The sequence below is a fragment of the Micropterus salmoides genome, unplaced genomic scaffold (assembly GCF_014851395.1).
Source record: "Micropterus salmoides isolate LMB-PRFRI ecotype aquatic unplaced genomic scaffold, ASM1485139v1 Ms_hic_scaffold_8, whole genome shotgun sequence".
Lineage (NCBI taxonomy): Eukaryota > Metazoa > Chordata > Actinopteri > Centrarchiformes > Centrarchidae > Micropterus > Micropterus salmoides.
In genome coordinates this window covers 21,523,847-21,542,721 of record NW_024044570.1, presented here as the reverse complement: position 1 = coordinate 21,542,721, position 18,875 = coordinate 21,523,847, and the positions used below count along the sequence as shown (strand labels likewise).

General features: G+C 39.0%; 1 protein-coding gene across 1 annotated transcript in view; it reads left to right on the top strand.

The window, feature by feature from the left end:
- The window catches only part of shank3a (SH3 and multiple ankyrin repeat domains 3a), a 222,883-nt gene that overhangs the window by 3,046 nt on the left and 200,962 nt on the right, over positions 1-18,875 (top strand). The window contains 2 exon segments of the mRNA XM_038705701.1: positions 2,241-2,463; positions 3,861-4,014. The gene's annotated coding sequence lies outside the window, so the exon portion shown is untranslated.

Below are 18,875 nucleotides of genomic sequence, written 5' to 3'. Positions count from 1 at the left end.
AATGAAATAATCTTGACCTTAATTTTGACCTGATGTTGTACCACCTGGATGACTCTGTGACAGGTTGTGTTCTATTGGTTCATTACCACTTTGTTGGGAATAAGGATTTAAATGGCATCAATAGTTATATTAAATAATATTATATTGGTAGCTTTAAAGCTTCTCCCTGCCATGTCTGGCTGTGTTTAAGGCCAAATTGAAGTATATGTATATGGTCTTTGTTACTGACAATAATTTAGCATTGGCTGAGAACTACTGTTACACAATAACTTCACATCAAATGATCACAACTATAACCTCTGTGCAAAACACATCAGTACATGTACATTGATCAAAAGCTAAACAGTCCTCTTCTTAGTCCTGTTCTAAGTAACATAGCATAGCAAATTGAATTGAATTGTTAAGCGTGAAGCTCTATAACGCACAGATATGTTACCAGTCTGTATAGGAAGAGAAGTACTTTTCTGTGTTAATTGTTAGCTGGCATGTCCATTGTGGACTGGCCAGGTGGGGAAGAATTGTGGTGGAGGACCTGGTCTGTCTGTTCTCCTCAGAGTTAAGCCGTCCTTACTTTTGTTATGTTAGACTTTATGTCATAGCCGCTGGCTAACTGAGCTGGTTTGCAGGGAACTTGCGTCGCTGCCTTAGAGCATGTCTGCTCCAAGCAGACCGCACTGGGACACAGCTTCGGAGGCCGGCGGCTTTAGTGGTAAAGTCCAAAGAAAAAGATAGACAGACAAAGTTCTGCTGCGTTTTTGTTGATGAGCTGACATCATGGGTCACTGGTCTGACTGACCAATCGTAGCTGCAAGCTGGGTGCATGGGCTGAATTTACCCTGTCAATTTACCCTGTGATCTTAACTAAGCGATTTGTGATTGCATCATACAGCGATTAAGCTGCTTTTTACTACACCATGGTCTTCAGTGACTGAGGCCTGTGTCACAGGCTTAGGTTATAGGATTGATCTTTCCAACTGAGCTTTACACAAAGCACTTCACCTATGCTCACAGACCTAAGGCTACAATATCTAACCCCTCTTGTTTTTAGTAGCAGCCCTTAGCACTCAGCAGTAGTTAACTCAATTAAGTAGCTTCATTATAATCAGTGAGAGCTGAAACGTCAGCCTCATGAAGCTGATGGAGGGCTCGGCTGCAGCTATAACCTGCTGTTTACATGCAAAAATAACTCACTGGCCCTAATGGTTGGGCATGGAGTTGGAAAAAGGCACAGTTAGACATTGATTGAGGGGCTACAATTTACATGCTGCAGAGCTGTGGAACAAGGTCTCTCTGAGTCTTACAGCCTCTTCACATGGGGCCCCAGTATTTGTCTGCTAGGCTGCAACACAGACACAGGCATTAGTAAATGGGGAGCATCAAATTTGTTGGACGGGGAAGATAGACCCATAGGTACCCATAGAAACAGATAGAAGAACAGACAGCAGTCATGCACAAATATGCACTCAAACACACACCGAGTGAAGTAAATGCAATAACAGAGAACCACAGGGGAGCATATAAAACAATACGGTTGTTACACTTTCATTATCAGCAAAATCAACAATGCTTAGCCGTTACAAATGGAGGAAAATTACTATAGTAATATGAATTCGCTGATTGCAGTCTCATTCTAAAACATATTAAATTTCTGATTGAATTACTCTGCTTTGTTTTCACATAAAATAGCCTAACCTAATTAACAGTGTTGAAGCCGAGTTCTGTGGGTTTGTCTTTGAAGCCTTGCCCTCTGCATACAGTTAGAAAGTTCCTTCTCACCGCTCTGTGCCTTGGTAGCACACTCACTCTGATCACAATTCAGCTGTTGGCCAAAAACAAAGAAAACAGAAAACTCATTACTGCTCTTCTGGCCTTCCAGTTGGATTTTTCTTCAAGGGAGAGTCTGCTAAACATTCTAGAAATAAATACAGTAGGTGTGTATCTGTGTTTTTGTGTGTGCATGTATGAATCAGTGATGCTTAGTCCTGTCTCATAGGGCAATAAGACCTCATAAATCTGACTTTTTTGTTTGCCTTGCCTTAATTGTACTAGCGTACATTTGTCTCTGTTTTGGTCCTGGATCCATTGAATTCTACAAACATTTTCACATCTGGAGACTGAGGCTGCATGCAAAAATCATAGCTTTAGATCCTAAAATCCATATTTGGGCAAGGCTAACACAGTCCTAGCATCCTGATTAATCTGTCTCTGTCACATCTCTCAGATGTATTTCTCTTCATCAGATCTGGGCCCAAGTACTGCCCTCCTTGTCTATTGCTGCCTTGCCAGAAGTGGGCGCTGGACAAACATGGGCTGAGTTCTCATAGCCTCACATCTCATAGCGATGGTGAAGTCCAGAAAATCCCTTTAGAGGCAGCAGATCTCTTCTCTTTTCCAACTGTCAGTGGCTCAACACCACCAAACCATCAGCCAATAAATCTATGAGGCCAGAGTCGAAGCTGAGAGGTAGGCTGATAGGAGGAGTAATTGATGCTCTGCACAAAACTGTAGTGGGGTTCTTTGTGTGTGTGTGTGTGTGTGTGTGTGTGTGTGTGTGTGTGTGTGTGTTTGTGTGCGAGGGAGAGAAAAGTATAGGAAGTGAGAAAGTGAAGAGAGAAAGAGGGAGGGACAGACAGAGTAGAAGAGAGAGAGGGCCCGTCCTTGTGGAGTCACAGTGACCCCACTACAATAGAAAACCAAGAGAAGTGATTGCATGCAAGGGTGGTTTCCCCAACCTCATTAGCAAAATGATTTCCCAAGGGGTAGAGGTTAAAAGATCAGAATTCAGGCCAGGGTGTCTGTTAGGGTTTAGGTAACACATGCAATTATGATGGCTACTGTAAGGGTTAAGGCTTTGAAAGTGAATGTATATGAATATGATCCATTTGTGTGCCTGTAAGAGTGTGTGAGTCTCTCTTCCTATTGACCTCAGTATGTGATTTGCTCTCAGAACAGATGCTCCTGGGAAACTTTGGCTGCGTGTATAGGTCATTACTTGCTGTGTCTTTTATTAAGTGCGTCCCTCAGTCTGTTTCCGTCCTCTGAATGTCCTATACAGCATCTATTGCTAAGTGACAGCATTGGACTGTAAGTTGAGTGCATAAGTGCCACTGAAAACTTACTGCTGTTAGTTCTATACTAAGACTCATTATACTTGGTAATAAGAGAGTTGCAGCAATCTTATGTAGTTCTAATCCCATGGAAATATGTACATTTAAAATTTTAAATTCCATAACAAATGACCAACCCCACTTTCGTGAGAACTGAGGTCCCCTGCTAAATCAATGTCAGTGAAAGTCATTATAATTTCATCTGCATTTGTTTTTTCTTTTACTTTTTCCATATTACCATATTCATCTTTTTCTACAGCAAAGAAACATTGGAACAATAACAATTTCACTAAGTCAGAAAGTTAAAAAATGTTTGGTCTTGACTTAAGCTAAAGTCTTTTTTCCAGTAAATTTCATTGTCATTTGCGAATGTGTTCCTCAAAAAAAACAGAGCCTTGCTATGCCCAAGACAAATTTTAGAGTGTATCAACAACAAAACTGATGGTATGACAATGGGAAGAAAGAGGCAGAGACAGCGAGATAAAGAACAAAAAAGAACAAATTCAACTACATTTGGTTTATTACAGCTAGTTTTTCTACCTCAATCTAGTAATGCTAAAGTTATTTCTATTTAGTTAACAACAGTGGCCGCAAAGCTATACAATCTTTACTCATTACCACTGGAGACAAAAAAGACTATAAAGAACCACACTGACTGGTCACACACAACCACAAAGAGCCAGTTTTCAATATTGTGATATTTTTTTCAATAAACACAATTAGTAGGTAGAAATCTTTGTACTTTGTCCCAAGGGAGGCTAAGCACCAGGAGTTGGGTTTCCCTGTTGGAGTGGAGTGGACCCTCGAGAATCCTTCACCCTGAAAAACCAGTGGAGAAACACCTCAATAATCACATTTGACTGTAGCTCTAATCCCCAAACATCTGACACAATTGCACCTAACACAGGTAATTAAACTCCAAAAAAGTATGCACACATGCACTTCTTGTGTGTTGCATGCACCCATGAGTTCAGTGAAAGAAATGTCTGTGTATGTTTGTTTAATTCTGTATGTAAAAGCAGACTTTTGCTGGATATAGTTAATTATTAATTACTTTTATCATGAGATAAATGTGGAACTGGTATGTTTTTTGTAAAGATATATGACAGATTTTTGTATCTACATTTTGCGGGGAAACTTTTTACTTGCCACAACAAACTGTCACCACGCGAACAAACAGCTAATTCACTTTGTAAGACAGGTGGAGGGTTGAGGAAGATGAGCACTGAGGGCTATCAGAGCTCAACTGATGTCAGCTGGAGTTTAAGGTGGATTACTGGTACGCTTCATGCTCCTTGACAACCAGACGAGTCACAGAGAGGTGAGAACTGAAATGGGAAGACAGACTGACGGACGGGAGAGGAAAGGGAGGAAATGGAGAAAGGAGGAATGTCAAATCTGGTGCATTGGAAGTGATCTTGGCAGGAAACCTAAGTTACCATAGCGACCTGGTGAAAGCTCTGCAGCAACTAAGAGACAAGAGATAGAGAGAGAGACAGACAGAGAGAAAGAGCGCAGACCTTGAGGTATTGTGTCTCTCACTGTCTTGGTCTTCTGTAGCAATATTTTGAATATCACTGTTTACTTAGTGACTGCTTATAAATACAGGACTTTGGCAGGATACAATCGACTCTATCAATACTAAATACTTACTAAGGGCATAATTCATGTAGTATTTATCTTAATGATCAGGGTAACTCAGTTTTCTTCTGTTTCTTTCATCTCTTTTATTATTGAAGCCCAGTCAGGTTAATCAAAGCCCTGTTAGGCTCATCAGTGTACAGCTCCACAGTCTGACAAACCCTGGTTGAAAGGATATGAAGCAGAACTACACATCCATTTATCCATCAGTACGGTCTTTGTAATGTGGATGGTAATTGCTAGTCTTTGATGCCCTAGACCGCTGGGACCGCTGACTTTAATAAGCTTATTCACAAGCATGAAGATTCAGATAGGGATTCAACCACAGACAGGGGTATAAATGAGCACACACACACACACACACACATACCGATGCATGAATCCGCATTGCAAATACATGACAGCTACTGTATAAGAGCACATAGCACTATACAGTCACATCAGCCCACAAGGACACACACACACAAAGGAAAGGTATCAGAGTATATAGGTTTATCTGTCTATGTAACAGGGCTTGCTGGGATTATTCACAGCTTGATATCCATCTCCACAAAGGTGCAACCAAAGATGGACACTTGGCAGGACAAGATTACCAAAGCTACTACCTAACTCTTCCTCATAGTATTCCTCTGTATCTTTTTATCTTTGTCTCAGTTGGCTGGTGGCAGACCAGGGAATATGTTACATTAGTCACTTTGCCTTTTTGTTTATTGGGATATCTCAAAACTTTTAACACCAATTATTTCCCTTACTTCTACTTGTATAAAAAGGGTCCATGGTATGCTGCTTAACCACTAGGCCACCAGGACACACTTTCAGAAAGGTTTTTTTTATCTTTTATGCATGTACTCATTGCATTCATATTTAATGTTAAAGTAAAAATATATTTGTGGTATCAACAAAATGTTCTTAAAGGTTAAGTGTGTAAGTTTCAGTGGCATCTAGTGGTGAGGGTTGCCAATTGCAAAAAAACTATTCACTGAATGCTCTGATCTGATCAAGGTTCCTCTCCTCCCGGTCTTGTTATCATAACGCTGTTAGCAGTAAAGTGTTTTCCACCAGGACAGTAAAAAAGTTTGAGTGTCACAGTTTGACCACTGGACATTTTGAGTGTTCACACACAACACGATATGCGAAAAAACACAGCCCACGATTACTACAGATATATGAACCCAAAGTAAACCCTTTGCTGTGATTTAATTGCAATAAACGGATCAAACTGATGCCAAAATAACTACAATATAATGCCGATTTGTTAGACATATGACTGCATGCTTTGTCTTTTAAAATGTTTGTTTTCTGAATGGAGTTCAGATCGATCAGGGCTATGCTATGCTAACCTGTTCAAAGTTAAGTACAACGATAGCTGGAATAAAGTTACAGACCATGCCATCTGACACTAACAACAACAGTGGAACCGGATGTGCACGGAACTAGCTGTGTGAATATAAATCAAGTTGTAATCCCAAAAACTAAAGTGAAAAGCTAATTTAATAAAAGCAGTTAACTCTGAGCTCCTCCCGCGGGAAAACGACGTAGTTGTCAGAGCATAATCCAGACCGACTGCGGGTGTTTATTTGTCCGAAAGCTGCAGCACTGCTTCCTATAAACTTCCACGTTATTTAGCAGATCTCTGTCGGCCAGCAGGTTGTCATTACACCGCTCGCCTGGTCCTCTCCAATCAACGCTCCAAAGCCGCCGGTGACGTTTGGATAATCTCACTGCTGATATGCTTTCGCAAAATCACATGAAGCAAATTTCTCGCCCAAGTTGAAAAATTTTAACTCGTGCGAACCAGCGAATTTCGCAACAAACTTTGCGTTGACTTTGTATGTACTCAAGCCGCCCAAAATGCTGGATTCTATTTCAGTGTGAACACACCTTAAGACCCTCCCCTTCCAGTGGAGCACTATGGGACCTTGCTTTGGAAAAAATATGTACGGTAGTCAATGGCAGAAAACAACAAATTTTTTGATCCCATTTCAATTGTGCTCTGAATTACACATATGATGATGGTCAATTTAAAATATACATTTCAAGTCAAGAAAGTCGCAGTTTGATGTAAAACTGTTGAGGTATAACACTGTGAAAATACATAACTACAAAGACCACAAAGCCTAAAGTCACGTATGTGACGTCGTAACTTTTTCTCTCAAATGAAGCTAACGTTACTGAAGCTAGCGTCAAAAAACTTACATGAGAGGATGATGTGATAAAAGGGCCGAGAGTCGCTGGATTAAACACATCAGGTGAGATATATTTCTGTGTGGAGCATAGCTAAGTTACCTAGCTAGTAGCAACCAAGCAATGAACGCTAGCTAGCATTACCACGCTAACGTGTTGGTGACGTATATTGTGCGAGATGATAGATGTACTTCACTGAACGGTTTTCACACAAAACGACATGTAGTTTTACTAATTTATGACAAACTGCAACTTTCTTGACGGACAAAATAATCTTTTAAATTGACACACATATGTGTAATTCAGGGCACAGTTCAAACAGAATCAAAAAATAAGTTGTCTCTCGCCATTGACTACCATACAGAGAGTGACTTAGGCTCTCTATAGCCAATTAATCAGCTGATTGTCTCACTAACCAACATATTTGTGTCCATGTGTAAACCAAAGCGCTGGAGAATAAATAACGTTACATGACATTACAATCCAACTACATAGTTTTTCTTCGTGTGTATGACTCGGGAGGAACGGGTTGTCTCAGTGAGTAATTCGTTCATTTTCACGCATGCGTCAATAGTCTTGGACTCTTAGTTCACTCGTCACACGGCAGCTGCATGGGCTTCGTCAGCACAGGAAACAGAATTGATTAGTTCACGACTCTCAACTGTGGGTCTGTTTGAGTCGTTCATTTGTCACGTGACAGCTCGGCTAGCGTTAGCCCTGTGGTGTGTTACAGCTAACAGCTGATCGCAACGTAAATTTTACTTTTTATTTATCAACAGAGCTGTGCTGTTGTTTCACAGCTCCTGATTGGTAAACAACCTGGCCGTGTTTGAGAGTGATGTGCTCATGTTTGTTTCTCTCTGTTTGCAGAATCAGGACCTGATGTGGACCATTCTGCGTCCAGACATGCCAAACTGCTGCATTTATATAATGTGTTAATATTTCTTTGTTCCTCTCTCTGTGCTGGAGTTCTTTTAAGAACTTGATGACTTGATCCAGATTATTTTTAAATTGGTTGAATTTTAATAAGAGTGTGTTTATTCATATAGTGTATCAAGCTTATTACTTCTATATAAACAAATCTGATATTAATATTTTACTCATGGATAGGGACGTTAGGCTACTGTATGAATGAGCACTTTAGAGATAATGATAGTAATTGTATACATAAGCCTTTATGTGGCTGGTCTGGTTGTATACTCAGGAAAGATTGGGAAAATGGATTTGAATTTGGTTGTGGGCCCAAGGGGGTGTATATAATGATGATAGAGAGTGATCAAGAGGTGAATTTGTGCATTATACTTAGTCAATTAAAGCAAGCCAGGCAGCCTTCCGTGTTTGAGAACGTCGCCGTTTTTTAATCGCCCACCAGAGATTTAAAGATTTGAGTCAAAAGAGTCGAACTTGCCATCACTACTGATCTGAGCTGCAGTAAAATGTGAGGTTCAGCTGTCTGATCTGAGCTTCTATACTGTAAATTACCTTACCGTTTTATTGCCAATTAATCAGCTGATTGTCTCACCAACGTAACAGACACATTTATGTCAACAGCAAAGCCAAAACACACATTGAAGAATAATGTTAATGAAATTGCATTCCAACTACATGTTTCACAACACTGACAGGGGAAACACATCACTTTTCTTGGTGATTCTGGCCAGCTTCTAGCTACAGCTATCAAAAAACGGTTTGCAGTCACATCGCTAACTTAGCAACTTAGCAAACTTAATTACCTGTCTAGCAGAAAACAGGCAACTTCAGCGCTGCTTTGAAAACATTTGTCCTGCGCCAGCTCCTTCCATCTGGGAAAATCCACAACGATTATATCCTTTATTTCTGCTGTCATCTGTCAGTATCTGTCCCAACTCTCTGACTTCATTGTATTTTCACTTCTTTGACAACGAAGATCCACACGCTGTCGGCTCCTGATAAATAATACGTGTTCCTTCATTTGTCCAAATTTCGCTTCTCTTCTTACTTAAGAAAACAGATGGCTACTCAGAGACATAACAGTTTATTATATAAGGTCTTTATACACCACTGAAAACATAGTTTATATTGCATTTCTGTCAATAAATCCTCAGAAATATTACACACTGGACCTTTAAGTGCTCATTATGTAGAATTGATCCTTACAGTTTTTTGTACTAACATCCTTTTGTCCAATCTGTAGACACATTTTCAAAACTCTAAACACAATTAGCCCAACATCAGCCTGTTCATACAATTAATACAATTCATGCTGTTCCCACAAAATATTCATTTAGTCATAATTAGTCATTTAACCCATTTCTAAAAGTTTTTCTTTTACGTACATGGTTACCCAATACCATAACTACAGATGTTATTTGTGTTATTTACAAATGCTTGTACACAACATGTCAGAAATGAAGATATTGTTTTCCAAACCTCTAATAATGTATTAAGCCTTTAATTCTGCTACAATAGCAGCTATAGTGAAACAGCCGATAAGCATTTCTGAGTGAACATTTCATTGAAACATTGAGAAATAGCTCATTTATTGTAATTTGGGTAAAATAGATCAACCACAGCTAATTCCAACAACACAGAAGAGGAGAGAAAGAAAGAATATGTCTGAACAAGGGAGTAGAATAGTTGGGCCGGGGAGAGGAAGAGGGCCGGGAGGAGTAGCTGAACCAGTAAGTGTTTCTATCTAAGGTGCATAGCGAGAGATGGCATTAGATGTGATTTTGATGAGAACATGTGTATAATAAGGATAATAGGGATTAGAACAGGACAGACATTTTTGTTTCTATCCTTTCTTTGCATCTTTTGTTTCAATATACTTGTGCATTTACATTTACTCATTTGGCAGACACTTTTATCCAAAGCAACTTACATATGAGAAACAACATGCAACAAGCATCAATACAGTATGTGATCCAAAAGTAACAATAAAGTTTTTTACAACCGCTAACATCCTTTTGTCCAATCTGTAGTCACATTTTCAAAACTCTAAACACAGTTAGCCCCACATCGGTTTGTTCATACCATACCATTAACACAATTCATGTTGTTTACACAGAATATGCAGTCAAGTAACCCATTTCTAAAATGCTAATCTTTTATATACGTACAAGCTTACCCAATACCTAAACTATGGATGTTTTTTTGTGTTATTTACAAATGCTTTCATACAACATGACATAAATGAAGATATCATTTTCAAAACCTTAAATAATGTATAATGCATCTACTTCTGCTACAATAGCAGCTTAAAAACTATATTGAAACAGCTCATTTCTGAATGAACTGATCATAGAATCATTCAGAAATAGCTGATTTATTATAATTTGGGTAAAATACATCAACCACAACTAATTCATAGGCAGGTGTTTCTTTCAATTACATACACTTTCCAGTAAAAAAGGGGACTTTCTGGAGTTGAGTTTATCAAATGTGGATACAGAACAACAAAGAAGAGGAGAGAAAAGGGCCAGGGAGGGGTAGCTGAATCAGTAATTGTTTCTCTCCAAGATGCATAGTGAGAGATGACATTAGATGTGATGTGGATGAGAACATGGTGCCAAAGGCTGAAGATAATAGAGATTAGAACAGGACAGACCTTTTTGTTTCAATGACTTATGTGCAATTGTTTTTTGTTTCAATGTAATTGTGTATTTACATTTACATTGACTCATTTAGCAGATGCTTTTATCCAAAGCAACTTACATTTGTGAAACAACATACAAGCATCAATACAGTAAGAGATCTACAAGTGACAATAAACACTAGTAAGAGGTCTTAGCACACCCAGCATAAATAAGGTAAATACCTAGGGAAAGAAGTAAGAGTTAACGAATAGTGCAATAAATACAAGAGAATTGTAAGGAGATAGAAGAAGAAGAGCACAGGAAGTGCAGAGGTTGGTGTTCTCAGAAGAAATTACTTTTCATGAGCTTTTTGAAGTTAGAGAGGGGCACCCCTGCTCTGATGGCATGTGGTAGTTTGTTTCACCATTGTGATGTTACAAATGAGAACAGCCGGGACTGAAATTGCTTTGTGTAAGGATGGCAGTGCCAGACGGTGTTTGTAGGAGGAGCAGTGGCCGAGAAGGAAGGTAAAGGTATTTGACAGTATTTTACGCATGTTGATCCCTGGCTGCAATTTCATGTTGCTATTAAAACTTTACTTCTATAATTCTGTCATTCACATACACATTCTATAAAGTAAAGATGACTCATTCACTTTTACATAGTTTGTTGCCAAAAATGCACACATCCGACCCCTGAAGCCAAAAATGTAGGGTGGTTTACAGAAAAAGGAAAAAACAATGGATTTCACATTGTCGACTGTAGATCTGAAACATGAAAAGTAATGCAGTTTTTCTAATGTCATCAAATGCTTGTATTTAAAAAGTCGTTGTGGTATGATTGATTGATCTGGTCCTCTTGGAAAGAAAATGTGCTAGTGTTTTGACAGAATGATTTGATTTTAAGTTAGGTTTGCGTGTTTTGACAGAGTTTGTGTGTATAGAAATGTTCTTTTTGCATTTTGAAATGTAGAGTTGGTGTTTAAAGAACAAAATGTGGTTTTGAGCAGAAAATGTACTATTTGGCTAATTGTGTGAGGTAGGTGTGTTGCTGTGTTAAGAGTTTCGATAAAGTATCTTAAGTTCAGGTAAACGCTTGTGAGCAACTGAAAAAAACTGTAACATTAATTTTGTAATCCAAAATATTATATCAATATATAGTATTATAATGATACTGGATTATTGCTAATGATGCATTAACATGTTAGCAGTAATGTTGCAGCTGATCAAGGTAGAACTATTTCTAAACCTGTTTGCTAGTTTACCCTTTAAATTATGTTTTATGTGAGACAATCATACTGGATGACATTTTTAATCTGAGAGCTAGCTAAGAGGTATAACTGTCAAATAAATGCAGAGGAGAAAAAAAATTAAAGTAGCATACAATTGAAATGTTCAAGCTGAGTAGCAATGCACATAGTTACTTCCCACCACAGCCATTTTCCCTACTGTTAGAGCTTCCTTTGACAATTCTTACAGGAGCAGTTTTTCAGCAGAGGAGCCTTTGAGAAACCCATGGTGATGTAATTAGTCGACAGTATGTTTAGCAAGTATTGATGGCCAAATGGGACATCTCTTCTATTACATCCTGGTTGGCCAGACTCATTCCTGGTTCATCTCTCTCTCTCCCTTCTTTTTCCCTGTGAATCCTCTACAAATGTCAAGCAAAGGCATTCCTTGGCTAGTCCCTCACTCTCCTTATAACCCTGGATTTTTGTGTGTGTGTGTGTCATTGTGTTTGTGTGTGTCTCTGTGTTTGCATGTGTGTCTTTGTCTGTGTATGTCTTGGTCGACATTGCTGAAGGGTTGCTTTGTTTGTATGTTTTGGAGAGGCTTAGGACATGTCACTCAAACTCTGGATAGCACAATGTGACTTGCTGCCATCACATTTTTTTCTATCCACTTACATGACATCACTTTTTTGGATGGGTAATAAATCATCCATGTTCAATCACTTCATGTTTTGTCACATTTGGAGAGATTGCCACTGTTCGCTTCCTGTTCACACCCATTTCTAGGCGAGAGCTCTGTGTGTGCGGTGTGTTTGTTGGTCTGTCTTTGTGCAGTGTCATCTGGCACCATGTGTGAAAGAGATTAAACATTTCCCACAGAAATCTAATTTCTCTCTGCTGCTCTTTTCCTGTGCATTTGTCACCATCCCAACAACTCAAACACTGCTGTTAGAAGTCCATGCTGGAGGGTATCCAGCATGTGTGTGTGTGTGTATGGGAATGTGTGCAGTTAAAAGGCTACTTAAGTTGTGTGCTGAAGTGTTCTGCTGCATCACTACAATTACCACTTCTACTAACAACACAATTATCGATTATATGTTTTGCTGATAGTTGTTGGTGATATCTATTGTGCCTTGTGTGTGCGTGTGAATTGCAAAGCAGTGGGTCGTTTGCACAGTATGCTTTCTTCTTTCTCGCTCTCAGAAATGCTGTGGGGTCTCCATGGTTACCAGCAGGCATGCTTCTCTCTAATACGTTCAGAAGAACAAGATTCTCCCATGTGGGTAAATCAACAAAAAAAACCACAGTTTTTTATACTGACCTATAACATAGTTGTGTCTATATAGTGACTATTTTTGTTTCTGCCAGTAACATTATAACATATCCTTTTTAATTCAGAATTTCACTGTCTGCGACTTAATGGTCCAGTGTGTAATATTTAGGAGGATCTATTGACAAAAATGCAATATAATATGCATAACTATGTTTTCATTGGTGTATGAATACCTTACTTAATACATTACCTCATAATGAGCCATTTCTATCTTCATGCACCTTATATGGAAGTCGCCATGTTGCGCCACCATGTTTTTACAGTAGCCCAAACAGACAGACTGCTCTACAGAGCATGTTTCATCACTACGTTTAATAGAAAAACAAGTAACGTTAGTAGTAGTAATAGTAGTAGTCGACTGGTGTATTAGAAGTAAGACAAGAAGAATAATTTAGACAAATGGAGGCCCACACGTATTATTTAGTCAGCCACCGTAGCTTCTCCTGCGCACTTGGAAAGGGAAGGATGAACGGTGACTGATACTGTGGATAGTGTTGGAATAATGAGAATCTTTTTCCACCATAAATCATTATTGCAAAAAAAAAGAATAACATGTACATGGGACCTCTGATAATGCTAATCCAACAAAACTTTGTAGTAGCATCCATGTTGATTCTACATTCTGACTTAAGAGCACATGAACACACACAGAAGTCGGAAGAACGACTTCACAACTCAGGAAACAGGATCATCAGAGGAGCACTTGAGTGCATTGGAAGCTGCTGGTTGCAATTTGCAACCTTCGCCACTAGATGCCACTAAAACTTACACACTGAATCTTTAAGCCATCCTTGATTCTTGTCCAGCCAAGTACCTTCATCAAGTATTATTTATTTACTCACTGCCAAATAATTAGCAGAATTGAGTTGAGGCAAAATACCAAAAATAATTATCATTTTAAAGTTTTGAGAAAATGGTTGCCTTTTGTGTAGATGTAATCATGCATGAAAATTAAATAAAAATCTCTCTAATGGTAAGTGCAAGGAGTGAAACTATAAGTCACGCACACACATTTACAGCAAGACCAAGAAAACAGGGGGAGGGGACAGTAGATAATTGTCAGCTCCTCTTTCATGGGCAGGTGTTTGTTTTTATGTCAATTAACAAAACAAGGGTTCAGCTTAATGAGGCTAATGAGGAAGCACCTCATTTGGCTCCGCTAGTTTAACAATCTGTCAGTGGAGGAAAGAAAACACATTTACACACACACATTTCCCACTCACATTTAGAAGCAAACATAGAAGGTAATGGTGTCTTATAAAAACAAGTCAGTAGAAATGCTGATCTAAGTTATAACTGAAATTATAGTTGTAATGTATATGTTTGCCCAGGGAAAAATTAAGGAAACTTAAAATTGACGAAATAAGAAATGTTACCAATAGTTACAATAGAAACAGTTTTTCAGCCAAAGAAAATAGCCTCTATTATTATTATTATTATTATTATTATTATTAACATTGTACCTCACCTAGTTAGACCCATCAATGTGATTATTTAAATTACCAATCAGTCCAAGTCATCATAACTAATAATGACTGTAATCAGAGTCTGTTTCATGGCTGATGATGAGTACTCTCCATTTCCATTATCATCACCATGAGTATGGTTGTCTGTGTAATCTACCCCATAGTGATGCGGTGAAGTTTGATCAGTAATTATTGCTGGTAAAGAGAGAGAGAGTGAGAGAATCCATGTCTGTATGTGTGCATGTGTAAGTGAATTTAAATGTGTTGTTGAGTATGTGTTAGCATGCACATTAGCCTTGTTTATTGGGTTTGGTGACAGCCGTGTCAGAGTTAGTGAAGTTCACATCTTCCAGTGGTGGTGGGTTTGTTGAAACAAACTGTACGACAGTAAACACCGTTGGAGCTATGTTCCAGTGAGAGCTGTAAGCACCATCAAAATGAGTTTGACTCAGAACATTATGAGTAATTATCTCCATCAGTCCTAGTCCAAATCAAAATTCAATTCAGGTAGGACTCAGAGGGGTTTGTGCTCATTTGTATCTGCTTGGGGAGGACTCTCTTCATTTCCATGTTGCCCTTTAAACCAATCATTTGCTTCTAATTTATGAAGAATATTTGGACTGTTCATCTGGAGGAACATAAAGAAATTAGATTCAACACTTGAGATTTAAGTTAAATTTCAAGTTTCACTTTATGTCCCATCAACTTTTCATTCTCATAATGTAGGAAATTTGTTTTGAACAAAGTGACATGACTGGTAACAGACATGGGAAAGGTACAGTCGAGCAAACACGTTTGAAGAATAGATTGATTCCATTCCTAATGACTAATTGAGAAATTCCTGAAGTGAGGATATGACTAGACGTTTATAACACAATACTCGTGGTGACATGTCCCACATGCATTTTTTTTTTTACTTAACTAAAGCAGATAGAGGATCATGTCTGTAATACAGCTCAGAATTGTTAAAAGTCTCTTCATGCGGGTAGCTCTGTGGTATTTGCAAAACCCACAACCTCTTAAGGTGTCCTTCACTAATGGCTAACCATATTCCCAGGTTGCTACAGCTATTTGCATAGCAAATCTTGATGGTGGGCTAGAGATTGAAGCCCAGTCAAATGTGTGATAGCAGGTGTTCCAGGTTGTAGTCATGGTGGTTTGTTTTTGCCTTTCTGTTTGATTACTGTTTCTGTGTTCTGCATGGCTGAACACTGAGCCGCACAGCAGCGCCGGCTATCTATCTTTCTGCACGACACACACACACGCACGCAGACACACACACATGCAGACACAAACACACACAGTGAAACAAAGTAGAGACCAATTTATTTACACCAGCAGCTGTTCACACTCATCAGAACTGGCCATCATAAACACCGCAGTGCGTCTAAGACAAGGTGGACACAAAATAGAATCTCTATTACATTAATTAATTCAACCAACTGACATATAAATATGAATTAAACTGACACCACAGATGGGAAAAAATGTGGCTGTTTAAACATTGACTTACACCCCATACTGCAGGTCTGTAAATGGTTTACCTGGCCCCTGTGACTTCACACGAACAGTTTTGAAAGTGGGCACTTTGTCCAGCTCTGACCTTCATTTATCAGGTTGTTTGTTCACCCAGGACTCCACACAAGCCAGCCTGGCAGCAGGGATGTGGGAACAGTTGATGATGGATTAACAGAGGAAGACACTAGGATTGGTTTAAAGCCAGGAGATGAATTCTCTGATTTGATTCGTTATGCCTCCCTCCCAAAACCCTCACTTCCTCTCCTGCTCGCTCTCTCTCTCTCTCTCTCTCTTATATTCATTCACACTCCTTATGGTTATTTTCTCAAATTTCACGTAACACATTTTTCAGACTTATTAACCTTTTATCAACATCCACAACCACATAGCCACACTCATCCATAGCCCAATTGGCCTGGAAATCATTTTATCAGTCTTTTTATCCTGTGTTTCCTTTCAATTATCAGTCCAATTTTTCTCCTTCTACACAAACAGTTAATCAATCTCCCCCTGCCAGGTGCAAGTCATCTATCTCTCTCCACTCTGCCCTTGCTCATCTGCATGCTGGTCTCTTTTTATGATCTCTGTCTCTTTCTCTATCCATTAATTCTTTCTCTCTGTCTGTCTCTTCAGCAGCTGTGTATGGAATATAAACAGAGAACTCATGTGATAGTGTGTTTCCCCGGTTCACTGTGATCAAGGTGTTTTGTTATCTTGCATGCTTGTTTCTAGTGAGCCTGGCATCATAATATCCTTAGAAGAGACACTCATTACTTACCGCATCCTTCTCAGTACCTGTGTGCTTGCAGATCAATAACAGTGACCCCACTTAATTTACATGTATAGCCCATTCACAAAACAGCTCAGAGAGAATAATCCTCAATAATCCTGTTGTAAATCTGCTATAAATGCACATCACAACTTGAGTAGTTGACTAGTAGTCTAAATGACACTGTCACTCCCTTGTGATGACTTGTAAAACTGGGAAAGATTGCTGAAATGCTTGTCAGTTTTAAAGTATGCTTATATTTTTAATCATGATGGTTAAGAAACAATACTCTCTATACTGCGTGGTACATTACAGTAATATACCTGAAATATATGCAGTGCATGATCAAAATATTTATGGATTGTCTATTATAAGTTTTATTTAATTCAGGAAAAATCTGCTTCTTGGAATAGGTCCGTGGGAAAAGAAAACTCAAATGATTCAAATGACTAGGATAGCTCAGCAGACTTTGCTTGTCATTTGTTGCCACAATTTACTCCACAGAAAATGACAAAATTATTTCCGAAAAGCAGGCCATTAATAATACCAGATGTTCTTGTCTCAACTCATTTTAACTAGCAAACTGTAAAATGTCATGTAGTTAGAGTGATTCATTCATTGGCTTGCTATGCTTTGATTTAGTTGGATCTCCTTGTAAGGTGTATTTTCAGCATTTATTTACACCATCATCTCCCTTCTCAGAACTTTGTCACTACAGTCACCTAACCTCCTCATCATACTGCCTCCACTACTATTTTATCTTTTACTATTGCTGTAAAAGGGCTTTTCCACAGCGTGCTGGGCAAGAGTCCAGCAGAGATTTTCAGAAGATGGAGACAGAGAGGACTGAGCTAAAGAGAGAACAGGGAGTGAAGGGGTGGGGTGGAGGTGGACTGTGGGACTGCCCAGAGGGTTTCTCCTGCCAAGGCAGCAGCACAGAGGAAGGTTTGTATCTGTGTTATTTGTGTTACTAGTCCCATGTGTCTTAGCAGGCAGCAGAGGTCCAGTTTGCCACATCACAGATCTATTGTTGAGGCTCTGCTGCCAGTGGGCCGCACAGCCATCTGTCTCCATATACTGACCCACTGGTTAGCAGCTAACTGCTCAGCCAACCTCTCCCCTCTGCTGCCTTATGGAGGCAGAGTTCAACTGAGTACTAAAGGCATGGTAAGCTAATATATGACACACAGTGGATTTCAATCATTTCAATAACTATGAGCCGTTTGAAGGGGCATTATGCGTCTTGTCATTATAGCATTTAAATGGCATCATATTCTCTCATAGCCCACCTTATTATTATTATTACAGGCTGCCTTCAGACCGAAGGAGAATTATAATCAAAGACGCACTCAAGCCCATCCTTTATATGTGACCCTCAGTAACTCTACTTCCACCTAAGTCAAGGTCAGACATGTTCATTGTTCTGCTCTGCTAGGCAGGACGTAAGGGAGTGGCATCGGCCCTTGCTTCTGGGAGTCCAGACCAGGGTGCATTGTTTTATACAGGGTGGTGATGCTGATGATATCTACAACATACACAGTTCATTGTATTAGTCCATAATGGGATGACTTTGGTGGTACAGAAATAACATGTTATTGTAAAAGTGTTAGATATAATTCCTTTGCTAATTTGGATGATGAGTGTTTTTGTGTGACTCTAACATTCAAAGCATAATACTAATATAATACTACTAATACTACTACTAAGACTAATAATAATAATACAAGCAACATAATAGATGGTTGCTGTTATCAGAGTATCCTCTTTCTTGTTTGTGAAATGTCTTTTAAAAGGCATCGATATGCAAAATTATACACAGGTGACACCTGGGACTTGCTGACTTTGGCATCAACTTAAAATGCAAAAATGCATCCTCTACCCAGCATGTGTTCTCTTGTCTTAGTTTGTTGCTCTCAGACACACAAAATGCACTCTTAAACACACACGCACACACACACACACACACACATACATAGTCTGACATACACATTTTCACATCCTTACAAATGCTCATACACAGTAGCCCATGATTTGCGATTTCAGAAGTGTCAAAGCTAATTTTTCATAAAGAC